The sequence below is a fragment of the Oryctolagus cuniculus genome, chromosome 3, assembly GCF_964237555.1.
Source record: "Oryctolagus cuniculus chromosome 3, mOryCun1.1, whole genome shotgun sequence".
Taxonomy (NCBI): Eukaryota; Metazoa; Chordata; class Mammalia; order Lagomorpha; family Leporidae; genus Oryctolagus; species Oryctolagus cuniculus.
In genome coordinates, this window is record NC_091434.1 from 80,228,878 (window position 1) to 80,248,341 (window position 19,464).

The following is a 19,464-nucleotide window of genomic DNA, read 5'->3' on the forward strand; positions in this document are numbered from 1 at the left end:
CTGTACATTGAGATTTAACGCTATAACTAGTACTCAAACAGTATTTTTCACTTTATGTTTCTGTGTGGGAGCAAACTGTTGAAATCTTTACTTAATGTATGCTAAACTGATCTTCTGTATATAGAGAATTGAAAATGAATCTTGATGTGAATGGAAGGGGAGAGGGAGTGGGAAAGGGGAGGGTTGCGGGTGGGAGGGACGTTATGGGGGGAAAGCCATTGTAATCCATAAGCTGTACTTTGGAAATTTATATTCATTAAATAAAAGTTAAAAAAAAACTTTGGAATTTTTATTATAAACATCAATAATATTTTTGTGAACCTGCAGAGTATTCAGCAAAACTGTATTAATCAGGGTCCTTTATGTTGCAAGGATTATAGGTACGCTAAATGATACACATTTACTGTAACATTATCTAGGGAAGAAACAAAACCCCAGAAACTGACACAGATGCTATACAACCAGATAACATGCAGAAGTATTAAAAAAAAAAAAAAGCACTCTTTATTGTTCAGAATACAGCAGCAGCTGTAAAGTTAGTTGTAAAGAATATAACAGCAGTTATAAAGCCCAATTAGCAGCTCTAAGAACCATCTAGCAGCACCGATAACTTGTCCATCTACTGATTTGCTCTATCTCAAGTATGTATTGCCTGTCTCACAGTAATTCTTCTGTTTTTATGTTTCATCCCTCTTTTTCTCCCACATACCAAAATGAAACCATTACCAAATTCTGTCTGCTTCAGTTTCAAAATTTATCCAAAATGCAACCCTTTCTCATGATCACAAAAGCAAATATCCCATAACAAGACACCATCATCTCTTACCTCTACTACTATTCCTACTTCTACTCTTTCTCCTTCAATGAATTCTCCACACAGCAGTCCAATAAAACTTGTTATAGTCCATAGCCCATCATGTTGTTTTCCTATTGAAAAATCCTCTCACCAATACTTATACGATCCTTCAGTTTAATTTTTGCCAATTTATAAAAAATTGTATCTTGTTTCATGTGTATATTTTAATTATATTCTCATGGGCTCTTCAGCCAGATCCAAATGCCTTAAGGGCTGATTCTGAGGCCAGAGTGCTGTTTAGGACATCTGCCATTCTATGAGTCTGCTGTGTAGCCCACTTCCCATGTTGGATCATTCTCTCCCTTTTTAATTCTATCAATTAGTATTAGCAGACAGTAGTCTTGTTTATATGATCCCTTTGACTCTTTGACCTATCAGTGTGATCCACTGTGAACTGAAATTGGTCACTTGGACTAGTGAGATGGAATTGGTACATGCCACTTCGATGGGATTGAATTGGAATCCCCTGGCACGTTTCTAACTCTACCCTTTGGGGCAAAAAAATACACACATGCATGTGTATATTCTAATTATAAATGAGTTTGAGCATCCTTTCATATAAAAAAATGAAAAATCCTCCAATAATTTCCCATCACATTTAAAACAAAAAAGAGCGATAGCCATTTGGAGCAGCAGTTAAGACATCACTTAGTATGCCCACACCCTATATCAAAGTACCTAGATTCAAGTCCTGGCTCTACTTCCAATTCTAGTTTCCTACTGATGTACACAGCTTCTGCCTGGTACAGTCAGTTGTTGGCATTTGGGGAGTAATCCAATGGAGGGAAACTTTCTCTCTCTCTCTCTCTCTCTCTCTCTCTCTCTCTAAGACTACTTTAAATAAAAATTCCTTATCATGGTTTCTAAAGCTATATGTGATATGATCACTAATACTATGCTCAAACATGACAAGCAACTCTTTCCTCAAGATTCTTCCATGTGCTGTTTTCTCTGCTTATGAATGCTCTTGCCAGAGATATCCTCATGGCATTCAGGTCTCCCTCTATTTATCTCCTAAAATAGGCCTTACTTGAACATCAAAACTAAAAAACAGGGCCAGCATTGTGGTGCAGCAGGTTAAGCTGCTGCTTGCAATGCCAATATCTCATATTGAAGCACCCGTTCAAGCCTTAGTGGCTCCCCTTCAGATCCAGCTCCATGCTAAACTCTCAGATAAAGTTCCATACTTCTGTCTTCAGCCTGGACCAGCCCTGGACTTGGCAAGCATTTAAGGAGTGAACCAGCACATGAAATGTAGATACCTCTACCTCTCTTTCCCTCTTTCTTTCCCTCTCCCTCTCTCTCGCCCTCTGTCAAATACATAAATTTTTAAAAGCTAATAAACAATCTTCTACCCTTCAATGATTTATTTTTCTCCCTGGATTTATCACTACCTGGAAACTATGTAATTATTTACTTATTGCCAATCTCCCCAAAGAGAACATAAGCCCATGAAGGTAAAATTTGTTCACTACTGCATCTAAAGAATCCTAGAAAAATGCCTGGAAAACTGTAGACACTCAGAATTTGTTTAATAAACTAAGTACTTCTTGTATTCTGTCTGCCTTACTCTCTATTGACTCTGCTTCATTTGTCTTGAATTCAAAACTCCTGAGAGAGACTCTCCTTTCATGAGTTAATCACTACATAGCAGTAAGCATCTAATTAGATTGGGGCATTCAACAGACAGCCAATGTATGTTTTGGCTATGGCACAAATTCCTACTACCAAGCTTATAGCCAAAGGATGAGAATCACATGGTATAAGCAGAGAGCTGGCCTGGAAGAGGGGCAACCGGGACAGAATCCAGCACCCCGACCGGGACTAGACCCCGGTACATCGCAAGGCGGCGGATTAGCCTAGTGAGCCTCGGTGCCAGCAAGGGAAAATTTCTAATGTATATATCCATGTGCTATGATGTCGCTACCAGTTTAGTCAAGAAAGTTGTATTTTCTTCTGCACTCTACCTGACTTGTTCAATGATATGCTTTACATTTTTTCAGCCATACCTGCCCCCAAACAATATTCACTAAAACAGTACTATCATGCTTAGGTTTATACTATTTGTATAGATAGCGATGGGCATCTCGGGACAACTGGCACAACTGCCGCAAGACTGGGGGCAAAAGAAAGCCCTACCATAGGAAGCAGAAGTATGAGCTGGGTCGCCCGGCTGCCAATACTAAGATCGGCCCTGACACATACATAGTGCGGTTTGCGCAGAAGCATCAAGAAGTACCGTGCCCTGAGGCTGGACATGGGGAACTTCTCCAGCAGCTCCTAGTGGTATATTCACAAAACAAGGATCATCGATGTTGTCTACAGTGCCTCCAATAACCAGGTGGTCCGTACCAAGACCCTGGTGAAGAATTACATCTTGCTTATAGACAGCACGCAGGAGGAACAGTGGTATGAGTTCCACTATGCACTGCCCCTGGCCCACAAGAAGGGGGCCACGCTGACTCCTGAGGAGGAAGAGATTTTTTAAACAAAAAACGATCAAAGAAAAGCCAGAATAAATATGATGAAGGGAAAAAGAATGCCAAATCAGCAGCCTTCTGGAGGAGCAGTTCCAACAGGGCAAGCTTCTGGAGTACATTGCATCAGGATCTGGCCAGTGTGGCTATCTATGTACTAGAGGGCAAGGAGCTAGAGTTCTATCTGAGGAAAATCAGGCCTGGAAAAGCAAAACAGTCCTCTATCATGTAATAAGGATGATTATTGTTCTAATTTAAAAAAAAAAAAGTGCAACATTTTACTGAGGCTTCCATTAATCTCTATGACATTCATTCACTTTGTTAATATGTTAAAATATGTTTTATTTCATAAGTGGACCAAGCATTCCTAATTTTGGTAAAAAGATAAAAACCTGTTCTTTATAAAGATTATTTGAAAAATATTCATGTCATTTGCTTGAAAAATCATCTCTTTAGCCAATTTTAATATGCCCTACAATATAGCCACAATACATTCTATTACCATCTGTACTAAATGCTATCCTCCCACTCTGCCTTGTTATTCTTACACCTAATCCTCTTTGTAACCCTTACACCTCCCACTTCATCTATCCTAACTTCATGGTTGTCAGAGAGGAAATGATCATGTCATCTTACACACCATCATTTTCAGCAAATTTTCTCATCTTGGCAATACAGCCTTTAATTCTAGCCAGCTGACTGCATAAGACCTTTCTTCTCATGCCATCAGTGGGATGACATTGTTAAACTCCATACCCCCACTTCTTCAAATGAATTGCTGTTTTGCTTTTATTCTTAGACATATTGAACATCCATATAGCTTTATAATATCCTCATGTTCACAGTCTTTTTCATATCTTCATTACATATTATCATGTCCTGAAATGACATTTCAAATATCAAATAGCTACACCATTTAACTCAGCTGGTAAACATTATTCTAATTAAGTCAAGGGTGTGGGCCCAAGTGCTATAATAACCAATTAGCTGGACAAAAAGAAAAATTCTTCTTTAGAGGCATGAACTGTATCTCAATAGTGGCTAACTGATCCACCATTTCATCCCCATCAGAGGAGGTGACCAAGGTACATAATTTGGCAAATAGTATACTGTAATTAAAGAGCAATTCATTCACAAATATGTCCTGACACACATGCTCAGAATCATACAGGTCATGTATATTATTGTGACATAATATTAATTATATAAGCATAATTAATTTACATAACATTCCTAGCAACAGATATTTATACTTGACAGTGATGAAACAGATTTAGCTCCACAGAATAGATCTGTAACATAGCCTAGTAGAAAGACCCGGACTGGAAGTTATGAGACCTAATCTGATTCCTGACCATTATTTCCATAACAGATGGTAAAATTTTAATTCATATTTGTGCAAGAGGGTAGAAAAGTTAGAAAATGTTATAAATTCTATAAATTTATTCTTTTTTAGAATACAAATCTACTATGACTAGACAGTAGAGAAAAAGAACACTGAAAAGTCCTCAGTTCAAAATGAAGTGACAGAAAATAAAGTTTGACAAGGAATTTGGCAGTTAATATTAATAAATGGAATCATAAGGGAATATATTTCTTCATATCTACAGAGCATTTATTCAGATTCAGATGTTATTCCAAGCTGAAGTCATAGAAATGAATACAGCAGTGTCCCACAAAGTAAGTCTATGGCCCTAGAAAATTTATTTTCAGTGACTTTTTTATATCTTCATTTCCATGTTCATTTTTAGAAATTATTATCAGCATTTTACCCATCATCTGAATTCTTGCCTTCCAAAAACATGTCCATGTAATTTCAGTGTCCATGTTTGTTTTTCTCTGTACAGTTACTTTAGGTCCAACTAATCACCTACTGTGAAAGTATTAAACTTGTAATGCACAATACAAGCAATGTTTCAAATGTGAATAGAAATCAGTTGGTCAACTACATTTATCATGTCTGCCATTCTTCTTTTTCTATTCCACCCAACGTATCTGTTGCCTTAAATCTACTTTAAAGATTTCTGTATTTTGCATATTGCTGGAGTCAACAATAATATGACTGCTGTGGCTGCAAAAGATGCTATCATCTGATGACTCTAGAAATGTCACTTTGCACCATGTACCTCTGAGCCAAAGCAATGCTACTAGGACCAAAATACTCTCAGAGTCCTTTCTGGAAACTTCTTCAGTTACCACATGACATTTTTCTCTCTACACAATTAGATATGCATACACTGGAGGCCATCAATGCAGAGTAGTAGGCTAAGTCTCCCCCTGAAGCACTGGCATTCCATATGGGCACCGATTCTAGTCCCAGCTGTTCATCTTCCATTCAGCTCTCGGTTATGACCTGGGAAAAGAGTAGAAGATGGCTCGAGTGCTTGAGTCCCTGCAACCACATGGGAGACCCGGAAGAATTTCCTGGCTCTTGGCTTCAGATCCACCCAGTTCCAGCCATTGCGCCACCTGGGAAGTGAACCAACGAATGGGACATCTTTCTCTCTGTCTTTCCCTGTCTCCATAACTCTCTTTCTCAAATGAATAAATAAAATCCTTTAAAAAATATATGCATACACTGAACCAGCCATGGAGCCAATATCTGAGGGAATAAATACACTATTTTCTCCATATCTGCTGTGCTTCAACCAAAATCCTCCTTTCCTTAGAGAAAAAAATGGAAAGCAAAATAATTTTGGATGACCCTTCAGTCTAGTTTGCAGTACATATTGGAACATGTCTGAATCCTGGCTAAAGTTCTAGCTAACATACCTTTCCCTTAATCTACCTGCTGCTCCCCCAAAAACTCCCCCTATCCAGGCCTGTGAGTGAATCAGAATAGTAGTGGTACAAAAGTAGTGCTCTCTAAACAAACTTTGGAAAAGCCATTTCACCATTTTATGAGACTGGGGCACAGACAGTACTCTTTGGTACTCTTCTGATGGAAGATAACACAAAAGGAAGAGAAGGACCCTACCATTTTACCACATACTACCATTCGATTCTGGGGCACACCAGGGAAAGGTACCTGATTGGGCAGCAGCATGCTCAAGAGGAGACTGATGGACTTAGAAAGAAATAGTAAATTTCTATTTTAAAAATATATATGAAAAGTCATCCGCAAAATTTGACAATACCAAGGTCCTTCATAAGATGATGGGGACAGAAGCCAATAAAATTTGCCCATTATGTCTAATCCTACCCTTACAGAAAGATTACAGTGATAAAGGTTAGTGATTATTCAGTGTCTACAATGCAATAAATTAGACACTTATACTAAATATATGGACCAACATATGAGATAAATTTATACTAAAATATTATAAATTATTATAAATCTATTTTAAATTAACATTTAACTGGGTATTCTATATTTTTATTTGCTAAACCTGAAAAACCTATTCATGAAAGCTTATGATAAATACACAGATGTACCACCAAGATTCCTCTTTCTAGGAAGGACTTGTTACCCAGAGTACAAACAACCAGCAAGATAGTCTCCTATTTTCAGTTCTATCAAGGTCTGCCTCAACTGCAGAAAACTGTCTCTCAAGAAAGCTAAAGGGGGTGAAGGGCTTTAAAAGCCTAGAAATTTTGTCATAAACAAAAATAACTCTAGAGCTTCCTAATGAGTTGGCCAAGGCTTTCTCAGGCCCACAACACAGTTTGCTTTCTTTAAAAAAAAAAAAATGATCCGGAGTCTGGCACTGTGGTGTAGCAGGTAGAGCCACTGCCTGCAGTGCCAGCATACCACACTGGCACTGATTCAAGTCCTAGCTGCTCCACTTATAATCTAACTCCATACTAATGTGCTTGGGAAAACACTGGAGGATGGCCCAAGCCCCTGGATCCTTGCCACCCATGTGGGAGACCTGGAAGAATCCTCTGGCTCCTGGCTTCAGCCTGGCATAGTTGAGGTCACTTGGGGAGTGAACCAGCAGATGGAAGACCTCTCTATCTGTCTCTCCCTCTTTCTCTAACTCTGACTTTCAAATAAATAAATAAATTTTTTAAAACATCTGTTCAATAGAAAGGCAGAGTTACACAGAGAGTTTCCAACAGAGAGTTGGAAAAAGAGAAAGAGATCTTCTATCAGTTGATTCATTTCCCAAATTGGTGTAACAACCAGGGCTGGAACCCATCCAGGTCTTCTGTATGGGTAGCAGGTGCCCAAGTACTTGGGCTATGTTTGGCTGCCTTCCCAAGTGTATTAGCAGGGAGCTGGATTGGAAGGGGAGCATTGGGCACTTAGGATACTGGCATCGCAGGTGGCTTCTTAACCTTCTGCAGCACAACACCAGCCCCACAGTTTGATTTCTTCCTTTTCTCAATACTGCTCCCTCCTCATATCTTTAATGGAATTGATCTCTATAAAGTTCTTGCTCCCCAAATTCAATCTTAGGTATAACTTCCAGAGAACTCAAACTAAAGGGTTGGTTCTAGAAGTAGTCTCAAAAAATGGACAATCTGGGGTGGATGTTTGGTGCAGCAGTTAAGTCAATGTTTGCAATGTGTCCCATATTGGAGTGTCATACCTGGCTCTACTACCAATTCCAGCTTCTACTAATGCACACCCTGTGAGGTAGCAGACAATGGCTCAAATATGTGGGTCCTTGCAACCCATGTCAGGGGCCTTTATTGAGTTCCCAGCTGTGGCTTCAGCCTGGCCCAGCTCCAGCAGTTGTAAACATTTGGGGAGTGAGCCAGCAAATGGGTGATATCTGTCTCTCTCTATCTTTTTCAGCCTTTCAGATAAGTAAATAATTTTTAAATGGGCAATTCAATGGGGCTTTAGAACACTGTCTGACAATGAAGACACCATCGCTTCTGGGCAGAGTGGATAGTGAGAAAGAGAGACAGAGAGAAAGGTCTTCCTTTGCTGTTGGTTCACCCTCCAATGGCCGTCCCGGCCGGCGCACTGCGCTGATCCGAAAGCAGGATCCAGATGGTTTTCCTGGTCTCCCATGGGGTGCAGGGCCCAAGCACCTGGGCCATCCTCCACTGCACTCCCTGGCCACAGCAGAGGGCTGGCCTGGAAGAGGGGCAACCGGGACAGAATCCAATGCCCCAACCGGGACTAGAACCCGGTGTGCCGGTGCCTCAAGGCGGAGGATTAGCCTATTGAGCCGCGACGCCGGCCCATACAGTTGTTAAAACTTTCCCTGGTAGTGGACTGGAGGCTGTACCAGTAGAGGGAAATGCACTAGCAAGGAGTATAATAAAATAAGAGTATAAAAGTAGTGTGGTTCCACTACTATGTCCAAGCCCTGTTGATGCTGTACAGTAATGAGCAAATAAAGATGACTAACATAGTTTAAAGCCAAGTATTAAAGCCAGCAGAGTTCTTCAGTTCCATACAAAAATGTTCTCTCACATACAAAGAAGGCAGTGAAAGAAAAAAAACAAGCCCAGAATTTGAATGGCTGAACTTTAAAAAGGCAGGTCTGTATGTAAAAGTCAGGAACTTGGTTGGGAAAAATTGCAACTGGTATACATGGCATATGGGTATCTTGGTGAATGCCCCAAAGATTTCTGAACTCCCTAGACTCCTCTTAACCTATTGAGTCGGTAGGAGTTATCTTTTCCTTACTAAAAGCTAGTACTTATGATCTCCATCCTCCAAGCACCTCCCATGTATCTCCACCCATTCCCATCCCAAATGCTAGAAGATAATTCAAAAGCTTCTGTCCTATAACACATATGATGGCATTAGTACCATCCAGCTTAATGGGATTTGGAGTCCCATGGCAAGGTTTTAGCTTTATCCTTAGCAGTAAGCCCATGGGAATGTGTGCCAAACTGTACAACTCCTCCTTCTCTTATCTTATTAAAGTGATCATATTAAGTGTACAATTGATCATTTAGATGGGATTAAGTGTCATAAGTGTCAAAGGGATCACATAAATAAGACCAAATCTCTGGTAATAACAATAAATAGAATTAAAAAGGAGAGGATGTTCCAACATGGGAAGCAGGCCACACAGCAGACTCAGAATGACAAATGCCCTAAACAGCATTCTGACCTCACAATCAGCCCTTAAGGCATTTGGATCTGGCTGAAAAGCCCATGAGAATATTTCAGGTATGGAAAACCAGGACACTGTGGCAAAAGATGTTCTACATGAAGGAGCTATGTAAATAAGACCCCAGTGGAAAGAAGGGGCCATCAAAGAAGGAAGTACTTTTCTCTAAAGAGAGGAAAGAACTTCTACTTTGCTTATGTCTCTGCTAAATACTGATGGAGTTTGTGGACTCAAAAGGCTTCTATAGCCTTGGCAGATCATGACAAGAGCCTCAGGTGATCACTGGCGTCATAGATAAGAGTGTTAATTGTTAAATCAACAAGGGGCCAGCACTGTGGCTTAGCAGGTGGGGTCAGTGGTTCTCTGCTACAACCTGGGAAAGCCAGTAGATGATGGTCCAAGACCTTCAGCCTCTGCACCCACATGAGAGACCTGGAGGAAGCTCTTGGCTCCTGGCTTCGGATCAGCACAGCTCAGGCCACTATGGCCACTTGGGGAGTGAACCTGCAGATGGAATACTCTTCTTACTCTCTCTGCTTCTGCCTCTCTGTAATTCTGTCTTTCAAATAAATAATAAATAAATAAATATTTTTCAAAAAATTCAACAACAGGAGGCACTGGGTACTTACTCCTGATGTAGGACCTCTGTCCTAAATGAGTTGTACTATGAGAATTAATGGTAAAACTTGTTTTCAAACAGTACTTTATACTTTGTGTGTATGTGTGGGTGCAAATTGTTGAAATCTTTACTTAGTATAGATTTGGTCTTCAGTATATAAATTTAATTAAAAATTAAACTTACTGCAGAATGGAGGGAGAGGGAGTAGGAGGTGGGGCGGGAGTGGGAGTGAGAAGGAGTGAGAAGTATGAAGGGAAGAACTGCTATATTCCTAAAGCTGTACCTATGAAATTTGTACTCATTAAATGAAAGATTTCTAAAAAAAGAAAAAAAAAAAAAAAAGAAAAAAAAAAGACTGCACTACAAGGCAAGATAACAAGATGTGCACCTTTTAGGAGTTAGCCCTAACTACTATAGGTCCAATATATAAGACCTGTGATTAGGCTTAAATTGCATTAAAACCCATCCTTATGGGTGATTAGGCTTAAATTGCATTATATAATTGCCTTTATAAGGGATAAAAAATTATTAAACTCAAATTCTTATTAACATGAACCACAGAACACTATGAATTTATAGTTTTGTTCCAAGGCTGTGTTAACTCATGTTGTCTGTCATAACAGTTCAAAAAGACATGGACCACTTGGACATCCCAAAGAATATTACATTGATCCATTGTATCAATGATATTAAATTGATTGGGCCTTAGTAAGACACATACACTCCAGGGAGTAGAAGATAAACTCTAGGGATCTGTGTTGTGGCATAGCAGGTAAAGCTGCTGCCTGCAATGCCAGCATCCCATATGGGCATGTCCCAGTTGCTCCACTTCTGATCCAGCTCCCTGCTAATTGCCTGGGAAAAGCAGCAGAGGATGGCCCAAATGTGTTCAGACCTGCCACCAACATGGGAGACCAGGATGAAGCTCCTGCCTCCTGGCTTTGGCTTAGCCCAGCCCTGGAGAGTGAACCAGCAGATGGAAGGGGTGTCTCTCTCTCTCTCTCTCTCTACCCCATAACTCTGACTTTAAAAATAAATAATTATTTTTGAAAAAAAAAAGATAAATTCTAAGGAGATTTAGAAGTCTGAAACACCAACCAGGGGCATGTTGAAACTAAAGACAAGTTGTTTTAAAAAAAAAAATCTTCCACCTTCTGCTAGAAAGAGGAAATTGCAGCACTTGATGGGCATCTTGGGTTCTGAAGGTAGTATATTTCACACCTTAGTAATATTGCCTCAGTTCACATGCTAGGTGATAGCTTCAAGTAGAACCTAGAGCAGGAAAAGGCTCTACAACAAGTGCACCGGGTCACCTATTTGAGGCTGCAGGATGAGGGTAGGGGGCACTGAGGTTAAAATACAAACAAACTTGTGGGCATTTCAGGTTCCTGCAAGTACAACTTCCTAGTTTTTTATAATACTTCTAAACCATAAAAAAGAGCTTTATCATGGAAAGCCAAGACACTGTGGCAAAAAAAAAAAAAAAAACCACTCAATGAAAGATCTCTGAGAGTGAGATCCCAAAGAAGGAGGTTTCTTTCTCTGAAGGGAGGAGAGAACTTCCACTTGGACTATGACCTTGTCTAAATAAGATTGGAGTCAGCGAACTCAAAAGGCTTCCATAGCCTTGGCAACTCATGACAAGAGCCTAGGGTGATTACTGACGCCATAAGCAAGAGTGTCAATTGTTAAATCAACAATGGGAGTCACTGTGCACTTACTCCCCATGTAGGATCTCTGTCCTTAATGTGTTGTAGTATGTGAATTAATGGTATAACTAGTACTCAAACAGTACTTTACACTTTGTGTTTCTGTGTGGGTGCGAACTGTTGAAATCTTTACTTATTTATTTGAAAGGCAGAGTTATAGACAGAGGGAGAGAAAGAAACAGATCTTCCAGACAATGGTTCACTCCCCAATATACTTAATATATACTAAATTGATCTTCTGTATATAAAGATAATTGAAAATGAATCGATGTGAATAGGATGGGAGAGGGAGCAGGAGATGGGAGGGTTGTGGGTGGGAGGGAAGCTATGGGGAGGAAAAAGCCACTGTAATCCAAAAGCTGTACTTTGGAAATTTATATTTATTAAATAAAAGTTAAAAAAGAGCCTTATAACAAATAAATCCTGTGTCAAAGAAGCATTTATTTGAAGTTCAACATTGCTTCACTCTAACTTTTAACTTGTTTCTTTAAAGTTAGTAAATGTATATAAATTTAAATTTAATATTTTATTTCAAATAGTATCTATAATATAATCCACTTTTATGAAGCTACTTTTATGTCTCCAAACCCAAGCTAGCTACAAGTATGCATAAAAAGATATGGGGAAGGGCCAGTGCTGTGGTGTAGAAAGTTAAGCCTCCACCTGCAGTTCTGGCATTCCATATGGGCGCTGGCTCCATTTCCAATCCAGCTCCCTGCTAATACACCTAGGAAAGCAATGGGAGATGACACAAGTACTGGGACCCCTGTATCCATGTGGGAGATCTGGAAGAAGCTCCTGGCTTTTGTCTTTGGCCTGGCCCAGCCCTGGCAATTATGGCCATTTGGAGAACAAACCTGCGAATGAAAGATACCTCTTTCTCTGCTTTTCTCTCTTTATATCTCTGCCTTTCAAATAAATAAATAAATCTTCAAAAAAAGATATGTGAAATAATATTCATCTAATGTTAATGATGGTAACTTCTGAATAGTGAAATTTAAGCTACTTTTTTCACTTTGATGTTTATACCTTCTTATATTTCAGCGATAATTTACAGTGAGCATATATAATTTTCCAGAAGCAATAATAAAAGGAAGCAAAAGACAAATATTTAAAATGTTATATGCTAGGTTAAACCTGTAGACTTTAATAAATCTGTGAGGGACAAAAGTTTTTATCTATTTTAATATGGAAATTAAACCCATAAAAGTAGGTTTGTTTTTCAAAGAAACCTAGATAAAGAAAAGAAGATAACTAAATATATATTTTTTCCTGCAGAGAAGCTACAAAGAGAAAAAATTTCCATCAAGAAATTCATAAATCAGAGCAGTGAGAAGAAACCAGGAGAATATGCTTTGGTGAGGACACAGTGGTCAGCATGGTCAAATGCTACAGAAAGCCACGTAAGATATTAACAGAAACTCACATGCAAGAAATTACTAGTAACCAGGACAAGAAGGATTTCAGTAGGGTGACTGAGAGTGTCAGCCAGATTGTAATGGCTCATGAGTAAAATGACTGATGAGGCAGAGTATACTACATACATTTGTGAAGTTTAGATAAGGAGGAAAGAAAAAAATATCAACTTGCAGTAGCTAAAAGAGAAGAATCTTTGAGTTTTTTTTTTTTGGTTTTTGTTTGTTTTGCTTTGTTTTATTATTTAATGAATGCATTTTTACATAGATACAACTTTAGGAATACAGTGGTTCTTCCCCGCTCCCTTCCTGCCTCCCATTCTCTCTCCCATCTCCTTCTTCATTATGGATCATTTTTAGTATGACTTTATATATAGAGGACCATCTCTATGCTAATCATAGATTTCAAGAATTTACCCCCACGCCCACATACAACATATAGAGTACAGTTTGGGGAGAGAATTTGCAGTCAATTCTCATTGTAATTCAACAGGGACAGAGGTCCTATCTGGGGAGAAAGTGCACAGTGACTACTGCTGTTCCTTTAACAATTAACAATATTTTTATGACGTCAGTGATCATCCAAAGCTCTTGTCGTGGGCTGCCAGGGCTATGGAGGCCTTTTGTGATCATAGACTCCGTTGTTATTTGGACACGGCCATTAAGCAAAGAGGATGTTCTCCTCTCCCTTCAAAGAAGAGCATCTCTTTGAGTTATTTTTAAAGTTATAATAATTTGACAATGTGCATAAGGTAAAAGAAAAATTCCTACGGAAAGGGAGATGCTGGTTAGACAGAATAGAAAAGCATAGATCATGGGGATGATGTTGCTGCAATAGTTAAGATGCTACTTGGGACACCCACATCTCATATTTTGAGCGCTTAGGTTTTCATCCAAGATCTCCTTCCAATTCCAACTTCCTGCTCATGTGGATGCTGGGAGTCAACTCAAGATGGCTCAAGTAGTTGGACACCTGTCAGATTATGGAAGATTCGGATTGCATTCTCGGATCCTGCCTTTGGCCTTAACCAGCTCTGGCTGTTGCGGGCATTTGAGGAATGAACTAGCAGATGGAAAACCTATTTTTTCTTTTCTTTTCTCTCTTTCTCTCTTTTCCTGGCTCGCTCACTCGCTCGCTCTCTCCCTCTCTCTGTCTCTCTCTCTCTCAGTTCTTCTCCCTCTCAAATAAAATGATGCATCAGTATCTCAGTAAGAAAGAAGAAATTTGGATTCAAAACACAGAGGTCAAAGAATGGAAATTTCTTGAGACAAAAGGAAAGATGCTAAAAATAAATCCTAATGGAAATATGGGTAAGTTCCAGGGAGAAGGATGGGAAAAATAGTATCTTCACCAACTGCTTCACCTATAATAAATGAGATCCAAAAGATATTAAGATGATATAACACACCTTAATAGTAAAACAGCTATACATAAGAAAGATTGCATAGTTAACAAAATCAAGTGGTAAAGAAATGTGAAAGAAAAAGGAAGAAATGTTACATTATAGAATATTACTTAGTCATAAAAAAGAATGAAATATCCTGACATCTGCAATGAAAGGGATAGAACTGGAGCTCATTATGCTAAGTGAAATAAGCCAGATTGAAAAAGACAAATATTATATGTTTTCTCTTATTTGTGGAAATCAATATTTAGAGAGCCTAAAAATTGTTTGGATATCATATCATTTGGTATATAGTTATAAATACTGATTCACTGAATTATATAAAATACATACAATATACCCTTCTTTCCCCATGTTATGATCATTGTCATTAATCCCTGTGTGATATAATTTTGTGATATTAATATCTCTATTCTTTTTTTTTATTTTTTTGACAGGCAGAGTGGACAGTGAGAGAGAGAGACACAGAGAAAGGTCTTCCTTTGCCGTTGGTTCACCCTCCAATGGCCGCCACGGTCGGCGCGCTGTGGCCAGTGCACCGTGCTGATCCAATGGCAGGAGCCAGGTACTTATCCTGGTCTCCCATGGGGTGCAGGGCCCAAGCACTTGGGCCATCCTCCACTGCACTCCCTGGCCACAGCAGAGAGCTGGCCTGGGAGAGGGGCAACCAGGACAGAATCCGGCACCCCGACCGTTCTTACAAAAGTATATACGTATGAATATATACAATGTCTACATCTGAAGTGAATATAGTAAAATGTTAAAATGTTAAATTTTAGGGGCCAGCACTGTGGTACAGAAGGTAAAGTCACTGTCTGCTGCACTGACATCTCATATGGGCACTGATACAAGTCCTGGCTGCTATACATCTGATCCAGTTCCCGGCTAATGCACCTGAGAGAACAGTAGAAGATGGCCCAAGTACTTGAGACCCTGCACTCACATGGGACCAGAAGAAACTCCTGGCTCCTGGCTTCAGACCAGCCCAGCTCCAGCCATTGTGGCCATTTGGGGAGTGAACCAGTAGATAGATTCTCTCTCTCTGACACTCACTAACATTCTCTCTCTATCTCTCTCTCTCTCCACCCCCCCCAATAATCTGCCTTTCAAATAAATAAATCTTTTTTTAAAAAATGTGAAAAGCTAGAATGTTAAACTAGAAACTAAAAAATGTTAAAAACTAAAAAAAAATTCATACAAAAGAGGAAATGCACAATGTTATTACTGCTCAAGGTAGGGAAGCAATAGATACTGTTCAAAGTAAATGAGAACCAAGCATATTACATAAAGGTATGGTTATAAAAGAAATATTTGGGGTAAAAATATGAAACGCCTCTAATACAAAAAATTATTCACAAAAAAGAGAAAAGAAAAAACAGAATAAAAACTTTTTATAAAATTATTGAAGTAGAAAACATAAGGTGAAAATAATAGAAAAGGGGCCAGCACTGTGGCTTAGAAGGTTAAACCTCCATCTGAGACACAAGCACCAGTTCATGTCCCACTGCTACTCTTTCAACCCAGCTCTCTGCTGTGGCCTGGGAAAGCCACAGAAGATGGCCCAAGCGCTTGGGCCCCTGCACTCCTGTGGGAAACCCAGAAGAAGCTCCTGGCTCTTGGCTCAGATCAGCTCAGCTCCAGCCATTGCAACCACTGGCGAGTGAACCAGCTGATGGAAGACCTTTCTCTCTGCCTCTCCCTCTCTCTGTAACTCTACCTCTCAAATAAATAAATAAAATCTTTAAAAAATAGAAAATAATCAGAAAGAATTACAATTAAACACCTATCATATGAATAACTGTAAGTGGTTTAATTCAATAATTAGAAGAAAATGGGGAGAGTCAAGATGGCAGAATAGGGAGGGAGCTTTCTTCTGTAGTCTAGAGGGAGATAGTTAAAAAAAAAAAAAAAAGTGGGCCCGCGCTGCGGCTCACTAGGCTAATCCTCCACCTTGCGGCGCTGGCACACCGGGTTCTAGTCCCTGTTGGGGCGCCAGATTCTTTCCCCGTTGCCCCTCTTCCAGGCCAGCTCTCTGCTGTGGCCCGGGAGTGCAGTGGAGGATGGCCCAAGTGCTTGGGCCCTGCACCCCATGGGAGACCAGGAGAAGCACCTGGATCCTGCCTTCGGATCAGCGCGGTGCACCGGCCACAGCACGCCAGCCGTGGTGGCCATTGGAGGGTGAACCAACGGCAAAAGGAAGACCTTTCTCTCTGTCTCTCTTTCTCACTATCCACTCTGCCTGTCAAAAAAAAGTTGAGAGAGCACAGTCTCAGGGAAGAGTTAGTGAGAAAAAGGCAGAGAAAATTCCATGCAAATTAGAGGGACACTGTAGACCTACCTGGAGGATGTGGACATGCACAACTCAGGACCAAGAGCCTCAGGACCAACTTTGGAGTGAGATGAGACTAGGATGCAGCAGCCCAAGCCACCAGCCATAAAGCTGCGGGAAGAGCCTGGCAGGAGTGTGGCTTGGAGCCCTGTGGGGGACAGTGTACCTGCTAACGTAGAGGGAAAAATGGAGGGGCATGTTTCTCACTCCCCTACCACCTACCACTGGTATCCTGTAACTAGCCAAGAGAGGGCAGGTGCCATTTTGGACATATGCAACAGCTTGTGTCAGCACACCCAGCAACCAGCCAAGAGGAGATGCCTGAATCTGGTTGAAGAATTTGCAGGAGATGGATGCTTGTGACTGTGGGAGCCTTGTGTGTGCCAGGACTGTAAAAACACTGTGACTGCACAGGAGGGTGCAAGGTGTGCCTGGGACTTTGGGCAGTCACTGTGAGCAGCTCCACATGCTCAGGACTCCCTGATTCCTTGGTGAGAGTCATTGCTGCAGGATCCATGTACACATCGAGGACTGCATGGATCTTTTGTGTGGTTCTTATGGCAATGCAGATGAAACTGTACACACTGGGGCTAGCGCCCAGGCATTGGTCTCCTTTGAAGAGAGGAGGTAAACCTCAGACTATACCAACAGAGCTGAACAAACCTCCCCTCTGATTAAAAAAAAAAAAAAAAAAAAGGCGATTTACCACACCCAATTTGGGATGGGAGTCACCTTGGACACTCCCCTCACCCAGAAGCACTGAACAGAGCTCCCTGGCTGTGGGGAGCAATTGGGAGCAACTCGGACTAGACTAAGTTACTGGAATTAAGACTTATTCTATGCATCTGCTCTCCCACAATATGGCGCTGGGAGAGGAGAAAACAGCTTCTACACAGCTGCCTCCAGTTCAACCAATAAACTGTAGGACCTACTCCTGATTGGAGGAGAGCAGCGTACTCGGCGTGTGGGTAGCAGAGTTGGGATTGGTGGAAGAGGACTATAAAGGAGGAGAAAGACATCATGCACCAGGAACATCTAGGGGGAACATCTATCTGAAGGAACACCTGTGCAGCCCCCGAGAGAGCCAGCCGGCGGTGTGCCGCTCCCCCGCGGAAGTGGGGAAGGTGGCAGGGGGAACCGCCCTTCCACGGAGGTGGAAGGGACGGTAGCCAACCCGGGAAGAACCAGCAGCAAACCCGGGGAGGGCCGAGCAGACAAAAGAACAGCGCAGGGTCCTGTGTCGTTCCTCCATGAAGAGGGGGAGCGACACCTGGCCAAACTCAGTATCTGCCTCAGAGTATTCACTGAAAGAGCAGACACTCCAGTAAGTCACAGAGGGACAGTTCAAAGATAAAAGCCATCTGGGGGGGGGGGGGAGGGAGGGGGATAAACCAACAAGTATCTCCACAAATACCTAATAATAAACGCAGCAATTCAAGAAACAAGAATAAGGAGGACAACATGACACCCTCAAAAGAACACAACACTTCAATACTAGAATATGAAAATGAAGAGATTGATGAAATGCCAGAAACAGACTTTTTAAAAATTGATTGGATTATTTAGAAGTAATGAGAAGCATATTCATGAACTAAAGAAATACATACATGACATGAATGAAAATTTTTCCCACAAAATTGAGATTTTAAAGAGAAATCAAAACAAAATACTGCAAATGAAGAATCCAATATATCAAATAAGAAATGCAGTGGAAAGCCCAAAGAACAGACTTGGTGAGGCAGGAAAAATAATATCTGAGTTAGAAGACAAATCTCTGGAAATTTTAGTCAAACCAAAAAAAAGAAGAAGAAGAAGAAATAAAAAACTAAAAAACAGTGTTGGAGATCTATGGAATACCATCAAACAACCCAATATATGGGTCTTAAGAGTTCCTGAGGCATGGAAAGAGAATGGATTAGAAAGCCTTTTTAGTGAAATAATAACAGAAAACTTCCATAATTTGAAGAAAGAAAGGGATGTCCAAGTACAGGAAGCACATAGCCATGACCAGAAAAGATCTTCAGCATGACATATTATAGTTAAACTCTCCACAGTAAAACATAAAGATTCTAAAATGTGCACACGAGAAATGCTAGATTTTCAGATATCTCCATTTAGACTCACAGCTGAATTCTCATCAGAAACCCTACATGCTAAGAGAGAATGGCTACATGCTAAGAGAGAATTCCAAATCTTAAAAGAAAAATATTGTCAACCCAGAATACTATAACCTGTAAAGCTCTCATTTATGAATAAAGATGAAATAAAGACCATTCAAAACAAATGGAACTTGAAAGAATTTATCACCACTCATCCAGCCTAACAAGAGATGCTGAAGGATGTGCTACACACAGAAATACAGAAATACGGTCATTGCTATAAAAGAAGGAGAAGGCAGAATCTCTCAATAAAAGTACAAAGGAAATCCAAAGTAAATAATAGAGATATTTATAGAAAATTGAGAGGGCCAAGTCATTACTTATCAAAGGTCACCTTGAATGTAAAAGGCTTCAACTCCCCAGTTAAAAGACACAGACTGGCTGAATGGATTAAAAGCAACACCCATCTATTTGCTGCCTATAAGAAACCTATCTCAGGGGCCAGTGCTGTGACACAGTAGGTGAATCCTC

General features: G+C 40.4%; 1 pseudogene; it reads left to right on the top strand.

The window, feature by feature from the left end:
• The window catches only part of LOC100340655 (uncharacterized), a 64,295-nt pseudogene that overhangs the window by 8,440 nt on the left and 36,391 nt on the right, over positions 1–19,464 (top strand).